This window comes from Dreissena polymorpha, chromosome 3 (genome assembly GCF_020536995.1).
Source record: "Dreissena polymorpha isolate Duluth1 chromosome 3, UMN_Dpol_1.0, whole genome shotgun sequence".
Taxonomy (NCBI): Eukaryota; Metazoa; Mollusca; class Bivalvia; order Myida; family Dreissenidae; genus Dreissena; species Dreissena polymorpha.
The window spans coordinates 143,567,450-143,584,587 of record NC_068357.1 but is presented as its reverse complement, the minus strand read 5'-3'; the positions used below and the strand labels follow the sequence as shown (position 1 = coordinate 143,584,587).

Sequence of the window (17,138 nt, the reverse complement as noted above, 5' to 3'; positions counted from 1 at the left end):
ATCACAGCGGTGTGCTTTGAGCCCACGCCTCCGTAGAGACTGCAGGTGCCTAAAATCAGTGCCTTAGACGACTCGGGCACGCTACCCTGCTTGTTTAACCGTAAATAAATGCATATTGCAATTAGAGACCCCCATAACCAAACCTTTCTAAACGGACATTATTTACAGAATTGATTTAAACAATAACAAATATATATCATGTAATTTTGCAAGAAAGAACTTGACAATATTTAAAATATACTTTGTTTAAACCTTTTAAAGCCGTTGCTAACGGAATGTAACCCGTTTCAGCTCACTCTTATACTTAAGTCTCTAACTTTTCCATGTTTTGGTGATTTAAAGGTAAACATCTATGCGTAAAGGATTAATAGCTTCACTAGATAAAACCAGGAAAACTTCGTATATAGTAAAACATGTATTAGAGCGAGTAAAATTTGTTGATATATTTAGAGAGTACATCTCAGTTGGTTAGAGCGTCGTGCTGTTAACGCGAATGTTGTGGGTTCCGTCCCCACCCTGGCATTGAACTTTAGAAAGTCTTTTCTGACTACACTCTTGTTTGATAAGTAAGTGCAGTGTGCTTCGGACACATTGCAACATATAAACCGTATTGGATAACTTTCAACATTATATATGAAGCGGATGGTCGTGCGCAACGGTCCAATCACATCTTTCAGGCGCATGTCGTTCAATCACATGCGAGGGTTCGAAACCCGTCGATGTTTTGATCTATTACATACGAAATCGAAAACAAATATTGTAACAAATTGTTGATTATATTCAATGAATAATCCGTGAACTATTTGCTTATTTCTATATAATGTACATTGTCAAAATATAGATGGCAGCGGTGGGATTTGAACCCACGCCTCCGAAGAGACTGGTGCCTAAAACCAGCGCCTTAGACCGCTCGGCCACACTACCATGTCATACGAAAGGTATCAAAACCATTATAACTTGTTAACTGCAGCATCTGTTATCGGATTCGTGTTTTCTTTGCGTCAATTATGGTCACGCTATACTTAATATGTTTCGGCGTAAGCTGTATTAAGCCAGCTTTTCACCCTGACTTGACCTTTGTAAGTCTCCAATAATACTAAAATAAAATTTCCCGCGGCTAGGTACGAATGAATACACTTCATTTATTCCATTGGCTGATTTGAGTATAACACCAGAACATTAGAAACATATCCGCGTCTTTGTAACACTGTTTTACTGCATGAAACAATTTTATCTCTAATGAAAAGGCTCAATAGATAGAACAGTTTTACAATCAATTTTCGACATAAATACAGTTTGTGCGTTCACCTTTTATTTTCAGAGAATTACCAGCGCAAAAGCGTTTATACTAAAGGCTATGTTGTCATATTTAGAACTTACTTGCATTGCATTTCAACCCGCGAGGTTTCGGGTCAATTCGCGGCCATTTGTGAAAGTCAGAGTTTATATACAGTTCATCACCGGAGTTCGCAGAAGGGGTTGCGATCATTGTGTTACACCGGTCTTACTGACAATAACGCAGTGACTGTAATGCATTGCATTCAATCCGCAAGGTATCAAGGTCAGTTTGCGGTCAGTTGCAGAAATCTTTATATAAACGCCGTCTTGTAAACTTTGTGCACTTGAAGTCTGTTTTGATCAGAAAGATACTAAATAAAGATATTCGGCGATATTATTGTGGTATGTCAATCATCGATTTTTAATATGGTTTCAACATGTGCATGATAAGGACCAATTTTGATAAAATTAATTAGAAATTTTTATCCATTTAGACCAGTTTATTAAGCATGAGCACAATAATTCACTATACTATAATTATGCAATTAAATAAGATTCGAGTATTGCCGACTGACCTATATGCACTCGTTTATTTTCATGTTTCTTGTGTTTTTCTATTCTGTAAATATAGATATCTGAGTAATAATATCACATAAAGCAAAATAAGACACGAAATCGGGCGCAACACCCCGTAATTGATTTGCTTATGATGTAGCTAAGAACTGCGCAGAAAAAAGGCATCCGCTACTTTTTATCTCATAGAGATAACTTTTGATCGTTCATAAACATCGACAACAATCAACGCCGTATATCTTTTTTAAAGATATTTCTTGGTCTTATTTAATTTAATGTAAACGCGACTACTTTAACCAAAAATAAATGCATTTCGCACTTAGAGACCCCCATAGCCATACCTTTCTTAACGGACATTTTTAACACAAATGATTCAAACAATTAAAAGATATATCATTTAGTGTGCAAGAAAGGAATTGACAAAGAAAAAACAATGTACTGTTTTTAACCTTTTTAGGCCGTTTGTAACGGGATGAAACCCGTTTCAGCTCGCTCTTTTACTTTAGCCTCTAACTTTTTCATGTTTTGGTGATTTAGTGGTAAACACATATGCTTGTAGGAGCAATATCTCTAATAGATAAAACCATGAAAACTTTGTATATAGTAAAACATGCATTCGAGTTAAATATGTTGATTTATTTAGAGAGTACATCTCATTTGGTTAGAGCGTCGTGCTGTTAACTCGAATGTTGTGGGTTCCGTCCCCACCCTGGCATTGAACACTAGAAAGTCTTTTTCTGACTACACTCTTGTTTGATAGGTCAGTGCAGTGTGCTTCGGACACATTGCAACATATAAACCGTATTTGATAGCTTTGAACATTGTAATGTGAAGCGGATGGTCGTGCGCAACGGTCCAATCACAGCTTTCGTGCGCATGTCGTTCAATCACATGCGAGAGTTCGAAACCCGTCGATGTTTTGATCTATTTTTTATCTACACGCGAAATCGAAAACAAATATTGTAACAAATTGTTGATTATAATCAATGAATAATCAGTGAACCATTTGCTTATTTCTTTCTAATGTACATTGTCAACTATAGTTGGCAGCGGTGGGATTTGAACCCACGCCTCCGAAGAGATTGGTGCCTTAAACCAGCGCCTTAGACCGCTCGGCCACGCTACCTTGTGATACCAGTCCACCCGAAACCTCACAACTTGTCAACTGTCGCATTTCTATCGGATTGATGTAATCGTTGCGTCAATTATGTAAGATTAGAAAAGATGACTGAATAACTCAGATCGTTAGAGGGTATACATGATTTGCTATCGATTTTATTCCAATAACATTATCAAGCTTTATCTAAACAAATGGTCGGTAAGCTCAGCTGGTTTGAGCGTCGTGCTTATAACGCGAATGTCGTGGATTCGATCCCCATACCGACCACGAACTAAGGGAATTATTTGTATTACCGAAATCTTGTTAAATTGGTCAGTGCGGTGTGTTTCGGACACAATGCAACATATGAAACGCATTAAATAACTCTGAAAAAGATTAAATTAAGTGGATAGTCGTGCAAAGCGGTTCATTCACAGCATCCAGGCGCATGTCCTACATTCATGGGCGAGGTTTCGTAACCCGTCGCTGTTTCGCTACATGCAAAATCGACAGCAAACATTGTAACAGACAATTGATAATTATCAATATATAGTTATTTTGTTTAGTTTTAAACATTGTCAAAATATATATGGCAGCGGTGGGATTTGAACCCACGCCTCCGAAGAGACTGGTGCCTAAAACCAGCGCCTTAGACCGCTCGGCCACACTACCATGTCATACGAAAGGTATCAAAACCATTATAACTTGTTAACTGCAACATCTGCTATCGGATTCGTGTTTTCTTTGTGTCAATTATGGTCACGCTATACTCAATATTTTTCTTATTTAATTTAATGTAAACGCGACTACTTTAACCATAAATAAATGCATTTCGCACTTAGAGACCCCCATGGCCATACCTTTCTTAACGGACATTTTTAACACAAATGATTCAAACAATTAAAAGATATATCATGAAGTGTGCAAGAAAGGAATTGACAAAGACAAAACAATATACTGTTTTTAACCTTTTGAGGCCGTTTGTAACGGGATAAAACCCGTTACAGCTCGCTCTTTTACTTTAGCCTCTAACTTTTTCATGTTTTGGTGATTTAGTGGTAAACAGATATGCTTGTAGGAGCAATATCTCTAATAGATAAAACCATGAAAACTTCGCATACAGTAAAACATGCATTCGAGTTAAATATGTTGATTTATTTAGAGAGTACATCTCAGTTGGTTAGAGCGTCGTGCTGTTAACGCGAATGTTGTGGGTTCCGTCCCCACCCTGGCATTGAACTTTAGAAAGTCTTTTTCTGACTACACTCTTGTTTGATAGGTCAGTGCAGTGTGCTTCGGACACATTGCAACATATAAACCGTATTGAATAGCTTTGAACATTGTAATGTAAAGCGGATGGTCGTGCGCAACGGTCCAATCACAGCTTTCGTGCGCATGTCGTTCAATCACATGCGAGAGTTCGAAACCCGTCGATGTTTTGATCTATTACATGCGAAATCGAAAACAAATATTGTAACAAATTGTTGACTATAATCAATGAATAATCAGTGAACTATTTGCTTATTTCTTTCTAATGTACATTGTCAAAATATAGTTGGCAGCGGTGGGATTTGAACCCACGCCTCCGAAGAGACTGGTGCCTTAAACCAGCGCCTTAGACCGCTCGGCCACGCTACCTTGTGATACGAGTCCACCCGAAACCTCACAACTTGTCAACTGTCGCATTTCTATCGGATTGATGTAATCGTTGCGTCAATAATGTAAGATTAGAAAAGATGACTGAATAACTCAGATCGTTAGAGGGTATACATGATTTCCTATCGATTTTATTCCAATAACATTATCTAGCTTTATCTAAACAAATGGTCGGTAAGCTAAGCTGGTTTGAACGTCGTGCTTATAACATTTTTATGACCAAAATCTTGTTAAATTGGTCAGTGCGCTGTGTTTCGGACACAATGCAACATATGAAACGCATTAAATAATTCTGAAAAAGATTAAATGGGGTGGATAGTCGTGCAAAGCGGTTCATTCACAGCATTCAGGCGCATGTCCTACATTCATGGGCGAGGTTTCGTAACCCGTCGCTGTTTCGCTACATGCGAAATCGACAGCAAACATTGTAACAGACAATTGATAATTATCAATGCATATAGTAATTTTGTTTAGTTTTAAACATTGTCAAAAGCGGTGGGATTTGAACCCACGCCTCCGAAGAGACTGGTGCCTAAAACCAGCGCCTTAGACCGCTCGGCCACACTACCATGTCATACGAAAGGTATCAAAACCATTATAAATTGTTAACTGCAGCATCTGCTATCGGATTCGTGTTTTCTTTGTGTCAATTATGGTCACGCTATACTTAATATTTTTCTTATTTAATTTTATGTAAACGCGACTATTTTAACCAAAAATAAATGCATTTCGCACTTAGAGACCCCCATAGCCACACCTTTCTTAACGGACATTTTTAACACAAATGATTCAAACAATTAAAAGATATATCATGAAGTGTGAAAGAAAGGAATTGACAAAGACAAAACAATATACTGTTTTTAACCTTTTTAGGCCGTATTTAACGGGATGAAACCCGTTTCAGCTCGCTCTTTTACTTTAGCCTCTAACTTTTTCATGTTTTGGTGATTTAGTGGTAAACAGATATGCTTGTAGGAGCAATATCTCTAATAGATAAAACCATGAAAACTTCGCATACAGTAAAACATGCATTCGAGTTAAATATGTTGATTTATTTAGAGAGTACATCTCAGTTGGTTAGAGCGTCGTGCTGTTAACGCGAATTTTGTGGGTTCCGTCCCCACCCTGGCATTGAACTTTAGAAAGTCTTTTTCTGACTACACTCTTGTTTGATAGGTCAGTGCAGTGTGCTTCGGACACATTGCAACATATAAACCGTATTGAATAGCTTTGAACATTGTAATGTAAAGCGGATGGTCGTGCGCAACGGTCCAATCACAGCTTTCGTGCGCATGTCGTTCAATCACATGCGAGAGTTCGAAACCCGTCGATGTTTTGATCTATTACATGCGAAATCGAAAACAAATATTGTAACAAATTGTTGACTATAATCAATGAATCAGTGAACTATTTGCTTATTTCTTTCTAATGTACATTGTCAAAATATAGTTGGCAGCGGTGATTTTTGAACCCACGCCTCCGAAGAGACTGCTGCCTTAAACCAGCGCCTTAGACCGTCGGCCAAGCTACCTTGTGATACAAGTCCACCCGAAACCTCACAACTTGTCAACTGTCGCATTTCTATCGGATTGATGTAATCGTTGCGTCAATAATGTAAGATTAGAAAAGATGACTGAATAACTCAGATCGTTAGAGGGTATACATGATTTGCTATCGATTTTATTCCAATAACATTATCAAGCTTTATCTAAACAAATGTTCGGTAAGCTCAGCTGGTTTGAGCGTCGTGCTTATAACGCGAATGTCGTGGATTCGATCCCCATACCGACCACGAACTTAGGGAAGTATTTTTATGACCAAAATCTTGTTAAATTGGTCAGTGCGGTGTGTTTCGGACACAATGCAACATATGAAACGCATCAAATAACTCTGAAAAAGATTAAATTAAGTGGATAGTCGTGCAAAGCGGTTCATTCACAGCATTCAGGCGCATGTCCCACATTCATGGGCGAGGTTTCGTAACCCGTCGCTGTTTCGCTACATGCGAAATCGACAGCAAACATTGTAACAGACATTTGATAATTATCCGTGCATATACTAGTAGTAATTTTTTTTAGTTTTAAACATTGTAAAAATATATATGGCAGCGGTGGGATTTGAACCCACGCCTCCGAAGAGACTGGTGCCTAAAACCAGCGCCTTAGACCGCTCGGCCACACTACCATATCATACGAAAGGTATCAAAACCATAATAACTTGTTAACTGCAGCATCTGCTATCGGATTCGTGTTTTCTTTGTGTCAATTATGGTCACGCTATACTCAATATTTTTCTTATTTAATTTAATGTAAACGCGACTACTTTAACCATAAATAAATGCATTTCGCACTTAGAGACCCCCATAGCCATACCTTTCTTAACGGACATTTTTAACACAAATGATTCAAACAAAAGATATTTCATGTAGTGTGCAAGAAAGGAATTGACAAAGACACAACAATATACTGTTTTTAACCTTTTTAGGCCGTTTGTAACGGGATGAAACCCGTTTCAGCTCGCTCTTTTACTTTTGCCTCTAACTTTTTCATGTTTTGGTGATTTAGTGATAAAACACATATGCTTGTAGGAGCAATATCTCTAATAGATAAAACCAGGAAAACTTCGTATATAGTAAAACATGCATTCGAGTTAAATACGTTGATTTATTTAGAGAGTACATCTCAGTTGGTTAGAGCGTCGTGCTGTTAACGCGAATGTTGTGGGTTCCGTCCCCACCCTGGCATTGAACTTTAGAAAGTCTTTTCTGACTACACTCTTGTTTGATAGGTCAGTGCAGTGTGCTTCGGACACATTGCAACATATAAACCGTATTGGATAACTTTCACCATTGTAATATGAAGCGGATGGTCGTGCGCAACGGTCCAATCACATCTTTCAGGCGCATGTCGTTCAATCACATGTGAGGGTTCGATACCCGTCGATGTTTTGATCTATTGCATACGAAATCGAAAACAAATATTGTAACAAATTGTTGATTATAATCAATGAATAATCAGTGAAATATTTGCTTATTTCTTTATAATTTACATTGACAAAATATAGTTGGCAGCGGTGGGATTTGAACCCACGCCTCCGAAGAGACTGGTGCCTTAAACCAGCGCCTTAGACCGCTCGGCCACGCTACCTTATGATACAAGTCCACCCGAAACCTCACAACTTGTCAACTGTCGCATTTCTATCGGATTGATGTAATCGTTGCGTCAATAATGTAAGATTAGAAAAGATGACTGAATAACTCAGATCGTTAGAGGGTATACATGATTTGCTATCGATTTTATTCCAATAACATTATCAAGCTTTATCTAAACAAATGGTCGGTAAGCTCAGCTGGTTTGAGCGTCGTGCTTATAACGCGAATGTCGTGGATTCAATCCCCATACCGACCACGAACTTAGGGAAGTATTTTTATGACCAAAATCTTGTTAAATTGGTCAGTGCGGTGTGTTTCGGACACAATGCAACATATGAAACGCATTAAATAACTCTGAAAAAGATTAAATTAAGTGGATAGTCGTGCAAAGCGGTTCATTCACAGCATTCAGGCGCATGTCCTACATTCATGGGCGAGGTTTCGTAACCCGTCGCTGTTTCGCTACATGCGAAATCGACAGCAAACATTGTAACAGACATTTGATAATTATCAATGCATATAGTAATTTTGTTTAGTTTTAAACATTGTCAAAATATATATGGCAGCGGTGGGATTTGAACCCACGCCTCCGAAGAGACTGGTGCCTAAAACCAGCGCCTTAGACCGCTCGGCCACACTACCATATCATACGAAAGGTATCAAAACCATTGTAACTTGTTAACTGCAGCATCTGCTATCGGATTCGTGTTTTCTTTGTGTCAATTATGGTCACGCTATACTCAATATTGTTCTTATTTAATTTAATGTAAACGCGACTACTTTAACCATAAATAAATGCATTTCGCACTTAGAGACCCCCATAGCCATACCTTTCTTAACGGACATTTTTAACACAAATGATTCAAACAATTAAAAGATATTTCATGTAGTGTGCAAGAAAGGAATTGACAAAGACAAAACAATATACTGTTTTTAACCTTTTGAGGCCGTTTGTAACGGGATGAAACCCGTTTCAGCTCGCTCTTTTACTTTAGCCTCTAACGTTTTCATGTTTTGGTGATTTAGTGGTAAAACACATATGCTTGTAGGAGCAATATCTCTAATAGATAAAACCAGGAAAACTTCGTATATACCGGTAGTAAAACATGCATTCGAGTTAAATATGTTGATTTATTTAGAGAGTGCATCTCAGTTGGTTAGAGCGTCGTGCTGTTAACGCGAATGTTGTGGGTTCCGTCCCCACCCTGGCATTGAACTTTAGAAAGTATTTTCTGACTACACTCTTGTTTGATAGGTCAGTGCAGTGTGCTTCGGACACATTGCAACATATAAACCGTAATGGATAACTTTCAACTTTGTAATATGAAGCGGATGGTCGTGCGCAACGGTCCAATCACATCTTTCAGGCGCATGTCGTTTAATCACATGCGAGGGTTCGAAACCCGTCGATGTTTTGATCTATTACATACGAAATCGAAAACAAATATTGTAACAAATTGTTGATTATAATAAATGAATAATCAGTGAAATATTTGCTTATTTCTTTATAATGTACATTGTCAAAACATAGTTGGCAGCGGTGGGATTTGAACCCACGCCTCCGAAGAGACTGGTGCCTTAAACCAGCGCCTTAGACCGCTCGGCCACGCTACCTTGTGACACCAGTCCACCCGAAACCTCACAACTTGTCACCTGTCGCATTTCTATCGGATTGATGTAATCGTTGCGTCAATTATGTAAGATTAGAAAAGATGAGTGAATTACTCAGATCGTTAGAGGGTATACATGATATGCTCACGATTTTATTCCAATAACATTATCAAGCTTTATCTAAACAAATGGTCGGTAAGCTCAGCTGGTTTGAGCGTCGTGCTTATAACGCGAATGTCGTGGATTCGATCCCCATACCGACCACGAACTTGGGGAAGTATTTGTATGACCAAAATCTTGTTAAATTGGTCAGTGCGGTGTGTTTCGGACACAATGCAACATATGAAACGCATTAAATAACTCTGAAAAAGATTAAATGAAGTGGATAGTCGTGCAAAGCGGTTCATTCACAGCATTCAGGCGCATGTCCTACATTCATGGGCGAGGTTTCGTAACCCGTCGCTGTTTCGCTACATGCGAAATCGACAGCAAACATTGCTACAGACAATTGATAATTATCCATGCATATACTAGTAGTAATTTTTGTTTAGTTTTAAACATTGTCAAAATATATATGGCAGCGGTGGGATTTGAACCCACGCCTCCGAAGAGACTGGTGCCTAAAACCAGCGCCTTAGACCGCTCGGCCACACTACCATATCATACTAAAGGTATCAAAACCATAATAACTTGTTAACTGCAGCATCTGCTATCGGATTCGTGTTTTCTTTGTGTCAATTATGGTCACGCTATACTTAATATTTTTCTTATTTAATTTAATTTAAACGCGACTACTTTAACCATAAATAAATGCATTTCGCACTTAGAGACCCCCATAGCCATACCTTTCTTAACGGAGATTTTTAACGCAAATGATTCAAACAATTAAAAGATATTTCATGTAGTGTGCAAGAAAGGAATTGACAAAGACAAAACAATATACTGTTTTTAACCTTTTTAGGCCGTTTGTAACGTGATAAAACCCGTTTCAGCTCGCTCTTTTACTTTAGCCTCTAACGTTTTCATGTTTTGGTGATTTAGTGGTAAAACACATATGCTTGTAGGAGCAATATCTCTAATAGATAAAACCAGGAAAACTTCGTATACAGTAAAACATGCATTCGAGTTAAATATGTTGATTTATTTAGAGAGTACATCTCAGTTGGTTAGAGCGTCGTGCTGTTAACGCGAATGTTGTGGGTTCCGTCCCCACCCTGGCATTGAACTTTAGAAAGTCTTTTCAGACTACACGCTTGTTTGATAGGTCAGTGCAGTGTTCTTCGGACACATTGCAACATATAAACCGTATTGGATAACTTTCAACATTGTATAATGAAGCGGATGGTCGTGCGCAACGGTCCAATTACATCTTTCAGGCGCATTTTCAATCACATGCGAGGGTTCGAAACCCGTCGATGTTTTGATCTATTACATACGAAATCGAAAACAAATATTGTAACGAATTGTTGATTATAATCAATGAATAATCAGTGAAATATCTGCTTATTTCTTTATAATGTACATTGTCAAAATATAGTTGGCAGCGGTGGGATTTGAACCCACGCCTCGGAAGAGACTGGTGCCTAAAACCTGCGCCTTAGACCGCTCGGCCACACTACCTTGTGATACAAGTCCACCCGAAACCTCACAACTTGTCAACTGTCGCATTTCTATCGGATTGATGTAATCGTTGCGTCAATAATAGTAGTTAATGCGAACTATTTTGTGTTGACTTATTACGCTCAATGCGTAATAATTTCGTCTTGTTCCTGAAGTGCAAAACTCACGGCGGGGCCCAGGCACATGTTAGTCTAGAAATGAGTGTTTCTGAAGAAATAAATGAATGTTTGGATCGGACTCGTGATTATTCTGCGCACAAAGATCCCCTCCATGAGGCTATACAGCGCATAGAGGACAGGTTATCCAAAATTGAATTTAATCAAGGTTCTTTCCGTGGTCGCTCTGCGACAACAAAAACGTCCATTAGATTTCCGCCACCGGAAGTCAGTTTTTTGCCATACCAGGCCAATATTGAACAATCTTCCGATCTGCCACACTTGGCCAATCCATTTACCCTCGGTCCTGATTCATCGGCAGCCACCGCCGAAGGTCCTATTCCTAAAAATATTCAGGAACAATTTGACTGTGTGAAACAGACGGTAGACAAGGTATTGTTACCTCCTAATCTGAAGCTTCATGAGTCTAGAACTGGCATTCGTAGAGAGAACCAAAAAACACTGAATGTTATATCAAAATGTGGTCGATATGTTGAAACATGTTTTAAACTCTTAAGTCAAATTAAGGAGAATGAACCTAGTGATTTAGGACCAGTGTATATCACCCTTGCAGCACAGATTAACTATTTGCAAAAAGAGTACGGTTCACTTGTAGTCAATAGCAACTTCGATGAGCCTACAGCAAACATTTTTCGTTGTTAACAAGGAAACGCATCTGGTTTCGATCGTGAAACACTTAACAACATACGTGTTGCCGCTGAATTATCTAGTATTCGTCGGTTTGATGCACCGCCAAGAGGACGTTGGCGTGGACGGTCTTTTTCTGGTAACCCTTCGTATGTTAGTGGAAGAGGTAACCATTACGGCAGGGGCCGTCGCGATGTTTTTGATCAGTTGCAAGGAGCGCGTTTAAAAACACCCGGCAACCGACAGTCTGATGTTGAGATAGAATAAGTTATTAAAATAATGCGAAATACTTTAGCATCAAATCTTGATGCATGGCGCCAGATAGGTGCTTCTGAAACTGTTCTGAGTTATATTGCCAATGGTAATAGGTTTCCTAGAGTTGGTGACATTCCAAGTTTTTGTTGTGAAAACAGGCAGTTTTCTACTTTACAATCGCAGTTTTTGTTAAAAGAAATTAATGACCTGTTGTTATTAGGTCATGTTGTACCATGTGAGGCTAAGCCAAGGTGTATTTCGCCTATAAATTGTATTTCAAAGAAAAATGGAAAATATAGACTTATTACTGATTTAAGATTGTTGAATAATAAATGTCAACCACCCAAGTTTAAGAATGAAGATATAACTACTGTAATTTCTTTTATTCAACCTAAAGACTATATTGTAACTGCTGATCTAAAAATGGGTTTTTTCATGTACCAGTACACCCGGACCATCAAGAGCTGTTAGGATTTCAGTTCCGTGGTAATTATTACAAATGGACTGTGTTGCCGTTCGGACACTCATGTAGTCCATATTTCTTTACTAAAGTTCTACGACCAGTCATAACATATCTTCGTTCTCAGGGATTACGAGTTGTAGTGTATGTAGACGATTTTATTTTATTAGCCGAAGAGAAATGTATTAATAGTCATAGACAGTTTTTAATTAAAACTTTACAAGAGTTGGGTGGTGAATTTTGAAAAGTCTTCTTTAGTGGAGTCACATGTTAAACCTTACTTGGGATATATTATTGACTCTTCGGGTGAACAGTGTGTAATTCGTATCACATCCGAACGTATTCGCAAATTGAAACGCGATATTAAAAAAGTGTTATTTAAAGGGGAAATCCAAGCTCGTGGATTAGCAAAAATCACAGGGCAATGTGTGTCCATGTCAAAGTGTATATTTCCTGCAAAGTTACTTCTTAGAAACTTATATAGATTACTTGCTACCCGAAAGTCTTGGAGTGACATTTTGTTCTTAGACAAATATACATATACTGATTTACAGTGGTGGTTAGACTCTGTTTCACAGTGGAACGCCTTTTTTGTTGTTAACAAACAAATAGATACACAATTAATCACAGACGCGTCTAAGTCAGGCTGGGGAGCATGTCTTACAGACAGTCACAAACAAGCTCAGGGATTTTGGACCCTTCGTATTCAGCAACAAAGTTCCAATTACCGCGAACTATTAGCTGTACTAATGGGCATACAATCTTTCAAAGCGGATTTATGCAATCGCAGCATACAAGTTCTCTCAGACAACGTGACTACAGTTGCAATGATAAATGGTATGGGTGGTTCCATAGCATCCCTAGACGCAATAGCGCGTTCGATTCACATAGTGGCCATGAAGGCAAACATAAAACTTCAGGCGAAATACCTTTCGGGAACGCAAAACTGGAGGGCGGATTTACTCTCCCGAATAGAATCCTCGTACGAGTGGATGCTTCATCCACAGTTGTTCAAAATGCTCGACCGCAAATGGGGTCCACACGATGTGGACAGATTCGCATCGATAACGTCGACCCAGCTAAAGACATACAATTCTCTATTTTACGACCCGTTCACATCCGGGGTGGACGCTCTTGCGCAGACAAATTGGAAACAAATGAACAATTATGTGAATGCTCCGTTTGCGCTTCTTCCGCGAGTGTTACATGTGATAAATCTTCAAAATGCAACAGCTACAGTGATAGCACCTCTTTGGCCGGGGCAGCCATGGTTCAGACAGTTAACGCAAATGGCAATAGACCTGCCAGTGGAACTTCCAATGTCAAAAAGAACAGTGATGGCCATCGGGGCCAGGGAACCTTCGAAAAATCCCAGATGGAAGATTTTCGCTTGGAGAGTATGTGGGCGAACAGATTACGTTGTTTAGGCTGGTCCCCGCGAGCGGCAAAACAAACTGTACATTCTTTGGCTGAATCAACATTATCTACTTACAATGTGTACATTAAAAATATTTAGTATTCTGCAAATTACATAACTATGTGGCAACTGATACTTCTAAAACAGCACATTTGGCAGATTATTTGTGTTCTATCGCTGATAAATCTGAAAAAGATTAAATGGGGTGGATAGTCGTGCAAAGCGGTTCATTCACAGCATTCAGGCGCATGTCCTACATTCATGGGCGAGGTTTCGTAACCCGTCGCTGTTTCGCTACATGCGAAATCGACAGCAAACATTGTAACAGACAATCGATAATTATCAATGCATATAGTAAATTTGCTTAGTTTAAAACATTGTCAAAATATATATGGCAGCGGTGGGATTTGAACCCACGCCTCCGAAGAGACTGGTGCCTAAAACCAGCGCCTTAGACCGCTCGGCCACACTACCATGTCATACGAAAGGTATCAAAACCATTATAACTTGTTAACTGCAGCATCTGCTATCGGATTCGTGTTTTCTTTGCGTCAATTGTGGTCACGCTATACTTAATATTTTTCTTATTAAATTTAATGTAAACGCGACTACTTTAACCAAAAATAAATGCATTTCGCACTTAGAGACCCCCATAGCCATACCTTTCTTAACGGACATTTTTAACACAAATGATTCAAACAATTAAAAGATATATCATGTAGTGTGCAAGAAAGGAATTGACAAAGACAAAACAATATACTGTTTTTAACCTTTTAAGGCCGTTTGTAACGGGATGAAACCCGTTTCAGCTCGCTCTTTTACTTTAGCCTCTAACTTTATCATGTTTTGGTGATTTAGTGATAAAACACATATGCTTGTAGGAGCAATATCTCTAATAGATAAAACCAGGAAAACTTTGTATATAGTAAAACATGCATTCGAGTTAAATATGTTGATTTATTTAGAGAGTACATCTCAGTTGGTTAGAGCGTCGTGTTGTTTACGCGAATGTTGTGGGTTCCGTCCCCACCCTGGCATTGAACTTTAGAAAGTCTTTTCTGACTACACTCTTGATTGATAGGTCAGTGCAGTGTGCTTCGGACACATTGCAACATATAAACCGTATTTGATAACTTTCAACATTGTAATATGAAGCGGATGGTCGTGCGCAACGGTCCAATCACATCTTTCAGGCACATGTCGTTCAATCACATGTGAGGGTTTGATACCCGTCGATGTTTTGATCTATTGCATACGAAATCGAAAACAAATATTGTAACAAATTGTTGATTATAATCAATGAATAATCAGTGAAATATTTGCTTATTTCTTTATAATTTACATTGACAAAATATAGTTGGCAGCGGTGGGATTTGAACCCACGCCTCCGAAGAGACTGGTGCCTTAAACCAGCGCCTTAGACCGCTCGGCCACGCTACCTTGTGATACAAGTCCACCCGAAACCTCACAACTTGTCAACTGTCGCATTTCTATCGGATTGATGTAATCGTTGCGTCAATTATGTAAGATTAGAAAAGACGAGTGAATAACTCAGATCGTTAGAGGGTATACATGATTTGCTATCGATTTTTTCCAATAACATTATCAAGCTTTATCTAAACAAATGTTCTTTAAGCTCAGCTGGTTTGAGCGTCGTGCTTATAACGCGAATGTCGTGGATTCGATCCCGATACCGACCACGAACTTAGGGAAGTTTTTTTTATCACCAAAATCTTGTTATTTAGTGGTAAAACACATATGCTTGTAGGAGCAATATCTCTAATAGATAAAACCAGGAAAACTTCGTATATAGTAAAACATGCATTCGAGTTAAATATGTTGATTTATTTAGAGAGTACATCTCAGTTGGTTAGAGCGTCGTGCTGTTAACGCGAATGTTGTGGGTTCCGTCCCCACCCTGGCATTGAACTTTAGAAAGTCTTTTCTGACTACACTCTTGTTTGATAGGTCAGTGCAGTGTGCTTCGGACACATTGCAACATATAAACCGTATTGGATAACTTTCAACATTTTAATATGAAGCGGATGGTCGTGCGCAACGGTCCAATCACATCTTTCAGGCGCATGTCGTTCAATCACATGCGACGGTTCGAAACCCGTCGATGTTTTGATCTATTACATACGAAATCGAAAGCAAATATTGTAACAAATTGTTGATTATAATCAATGAATAATCAGTGAAATATTTGCTTATTTCTTTATAATTTACATTGTCAAAACATATTTGGCAGCGGTGGGATTTGAACCCACGCCTCCGAAGAGACTGGTGCCTTAAACCAGCGCCTTAGACCGCTCGGCCACGCTACCTTGTGATACAAGTGCAACTTGTCAACTGTCGCATTTCTATCGGATTGATGTAATAGTTGCGTCAATAATGTAAGATTAGAAAACATGACTGAATAACTCAGATTGTTAGAGGGTATACATGATTTGCTATCGATTTATTCAAATAACATTATCAAGCTTTATCTAAACAAATGGTCGGTAAGCTCAGCTGGTTTGAGCGTCGTGCTTATATCGCGAATGTCGTGGATTCGATCCCCACACCGACCACGAACTTAAGGTTCATGTAGAGGCTTCAATTTGAAAAATGTGGGACCCCTAGCATTGAACTCAAATTTGACTAAAGGAAGAGTGCCACATTGAAAATGTATACATATATGCTTTAAAGGATGTTTTTCCTTCAAACTGCTACCAATTTTGTACATCAACGTATCATAACATCCACAAAATCAATCAAAATACAAAGCGATTTTAACAATAAAATATACATTATTTTCAAAAATCTGAATCATGTTTATTCCACGTATTTCGGCGGAAAATTATATAACTAGTGATTAATATCGACATTGACGAGGGCAAGTTACGCTTAAATAGTAAAAAAGGGTACATATCTAGAAATATCAAAACTCGAACACATGTCATTTCATCACCATGGGGGCAGCCATTTTTAAATTAATAAAATAGAAAGAAACATGCTAAAAACTCACTCATCGCCTAATTGACATTCCAAACGGTTGACGATGACAAATGCATTGGATTGTAATCTTTCCGATCATGTTTGCAAACTGCACGATCAGACCTCATAAACACTCAAAAGAATAACTATGTAAGAAGCATTTCACCAATGTTTACAATCGTTGTCGAATCACATTACTTATATTATTGCGCATAAAATAGTACGCTTACAGACTG

At 38.6% G+C, this 17,138-nt stretch overlaps 18 non-coding genes across 18 annotated transcripts; 4 read left to right on the top strand and 14 right to left on the bottom strand.

Annotated features, from left to right (window-relative positions):
- Window positions 1-842: 842 nt before the first annotated feature.
- On the bottom strand, window positions 843-924 carry Trnal-uag (transfer RNA leucine (anticodon UAG)). Its single transcript has one exon. It is a non-coding gene; the product is annotated as a tRNA-Leu (tRNA).
- Window positions 925-2,895: 1,971 nt separating this feature from the next.
- Trnal-aag (transfer RNA leucine (anticodon AAG)) lies at window positions 2,896-2,977 on the bottom strand. The gene has a single exon. It is a non-coding gene; the product is annotated as a tRNA-Leu (tRNA).
- A 187-nt stretch (window positions 2,978-3,164) lies between these two features.
- Trnai-uau (transfer RNA isoleucine (anticodon UAU)) lies at window positions 3,165-3,238 on the top strand. Its single transcript has one exon. It is a non-coding gene; the product is annotated as a tRNA-Ile (tRNA).
- Window positions 3,239-3,540: 302 nt separating this feature from the next.
- On the bottom strand, window positions 3,541-3,622 carry Trnal-uag (transfer RNA leucine (anticodon UAG)). Its single transcript has one exon. It is a non-coding gene; the product is annotated as a tRNA-Leu (tRNA).
- An 884-nt stretch (window positions 3,623-4,506) lies between these two features.
- Trnal-aag (transfer RNA leucine (anticodon AAG)) lies at window positions 4,507-4,588 on the bottom strand. The gene has a single exon. It is a non-coding gene; the product is annotated as a tRNA-Leu (tRNA).
- A 505-nt stretch (window positions 4,589-5,093) lies between these two features.
- Window positions 5,094-5,175, bottom strand: Trnal-uag (transfer RNA leucine (anticodon UAG)). The gene has a single exon. It is a non-coding gene; the product is annotated as a tRNA-Leu (tRNA).
- A 1,533-nt stretch (window positions 5,176-6,708) lies between these two features.
- Trnal-uag (transfer RNA leucine (anticodon UAG)) lies at window positions 6,709-6,790 on the bottom strand. Its single transcript has one exon. It is a non-coding gene; the product is annotated as a tRNA-Leu (tRNA).
- An 880-nt stretch (window positions 6,791-7,670) lies between these two features.
- Window positions 7,671-7,752, bottom strand: Trnal-aag (transfer RNA leucine (anticodon AAG)). The gene has a single exon. It is a non-coding gene; the product is annotated as a tRNA-Leu (tRNA).
- Window positions 7,753-7,939: 187 nt separating this feature from the next.
- Window positions 7,940-8,013, top strand: Trnai-uau (transfer RNA isoleucine (anticodon UAU)). The gene has a single exon. It is a non-coding gene; the product is annotated as a tRNA-Ile (tRNA).
- A 304-nt stretch (window positions 8,014-8,317) lies between these two features.
- On the bottom strand, window positions 8,318-8,399 carry Trnal-uag (transfer RNA leucine (anticodon UAG)). Its single transcript has one exon. It is a non-coding gene; the product is annotated as a tRNA-Leu (tRNA).
- An 890-nt stretch (window positions 8,400-9,289) lies between these two features.
- Trnal-aag (transfer RNA leucine (anticodon AAG)) lies at window positions 9,290-9,371 on the bottom strand. Its single transcript has one exon. It is a non-coding gene; the product is annotated as a tRNA-Leu (tRNA).
- Window positions 9,372-9,558: 187 nt separating this feature from the next.
- On the top strand, window positions 9,559-9,632 carry Trnai-uau (transfer RNA isoleucine (anticodon UAU)). Its single transcript has one exon. It is a non-coding gene; the product is annotated as a tRNA-Ile (tRNA).
- A 311-nt stretch (window positions 9,633-9,943) lies between these two features.
- Window positions 9,944-10,025, bottom strand: Trnal-uag (transfer RNA leucine (anticodon UAG)). The gene has a single exon. It is a non-coding gene; the product is annotated as a tRNA-Leu (tRNA).
- Window positions 10,026-10,906: 881 nt separating this feature from the next.
- On the bottom strand, window positions 10,907-10,988 carry Trnal-uag (transfer RNA leucine (anticodon UAG)). The gene has a single exon. It is a non-coding gene; the product is annotated as a tRNA-Leu (tRNA).
- A 3,327-nt stretch (window positions 10,989-14,315) lies between these two features.
- Window positions 14,316-14,397, bottom strand: Trnal-uag (transfer RNA leucine (anticodon UAG)). The gene has a single exon. It is a non-coding gene; the product is annotated as a tRNA-Leu (tRNA).
- An 884-nt stretch (window positions 14,398-15,281) lies between these two features.
- Window positions 15,282-15,363, bottom strand: Trnal-aag (transfer RNA leucine (anticodon AAG)). The gene has a single exon. It is a non-coding gene; the product is annotated as a tRNA-Leu (tRNA).
- An 805-nt stretch (window positions 15,364-16,168) lies between these two features.
- Trnal-aag (transfer RNA leucine (anticodon AAG)) lies at window positions 16,169-16,250 on the bottom strand. The gene has a single exon. It is a non-coding gene; the product is annotated as a tRNA-Leu (tRNA).
- A 172-nt stretch (window positions 16,251-16,422) lies between these two features.
- Trnai-uau (transfer RNA isoleucine (anticodon UAU)) lies at window positions 16,423-16,496 on the top strand. Its single transcript has one exon. It is a non-coding gene; the product is annotated as a tRNA-Ile (tRNA).
- Window positions 16,497-17,138: the final 642 nt, after the last annotated feature.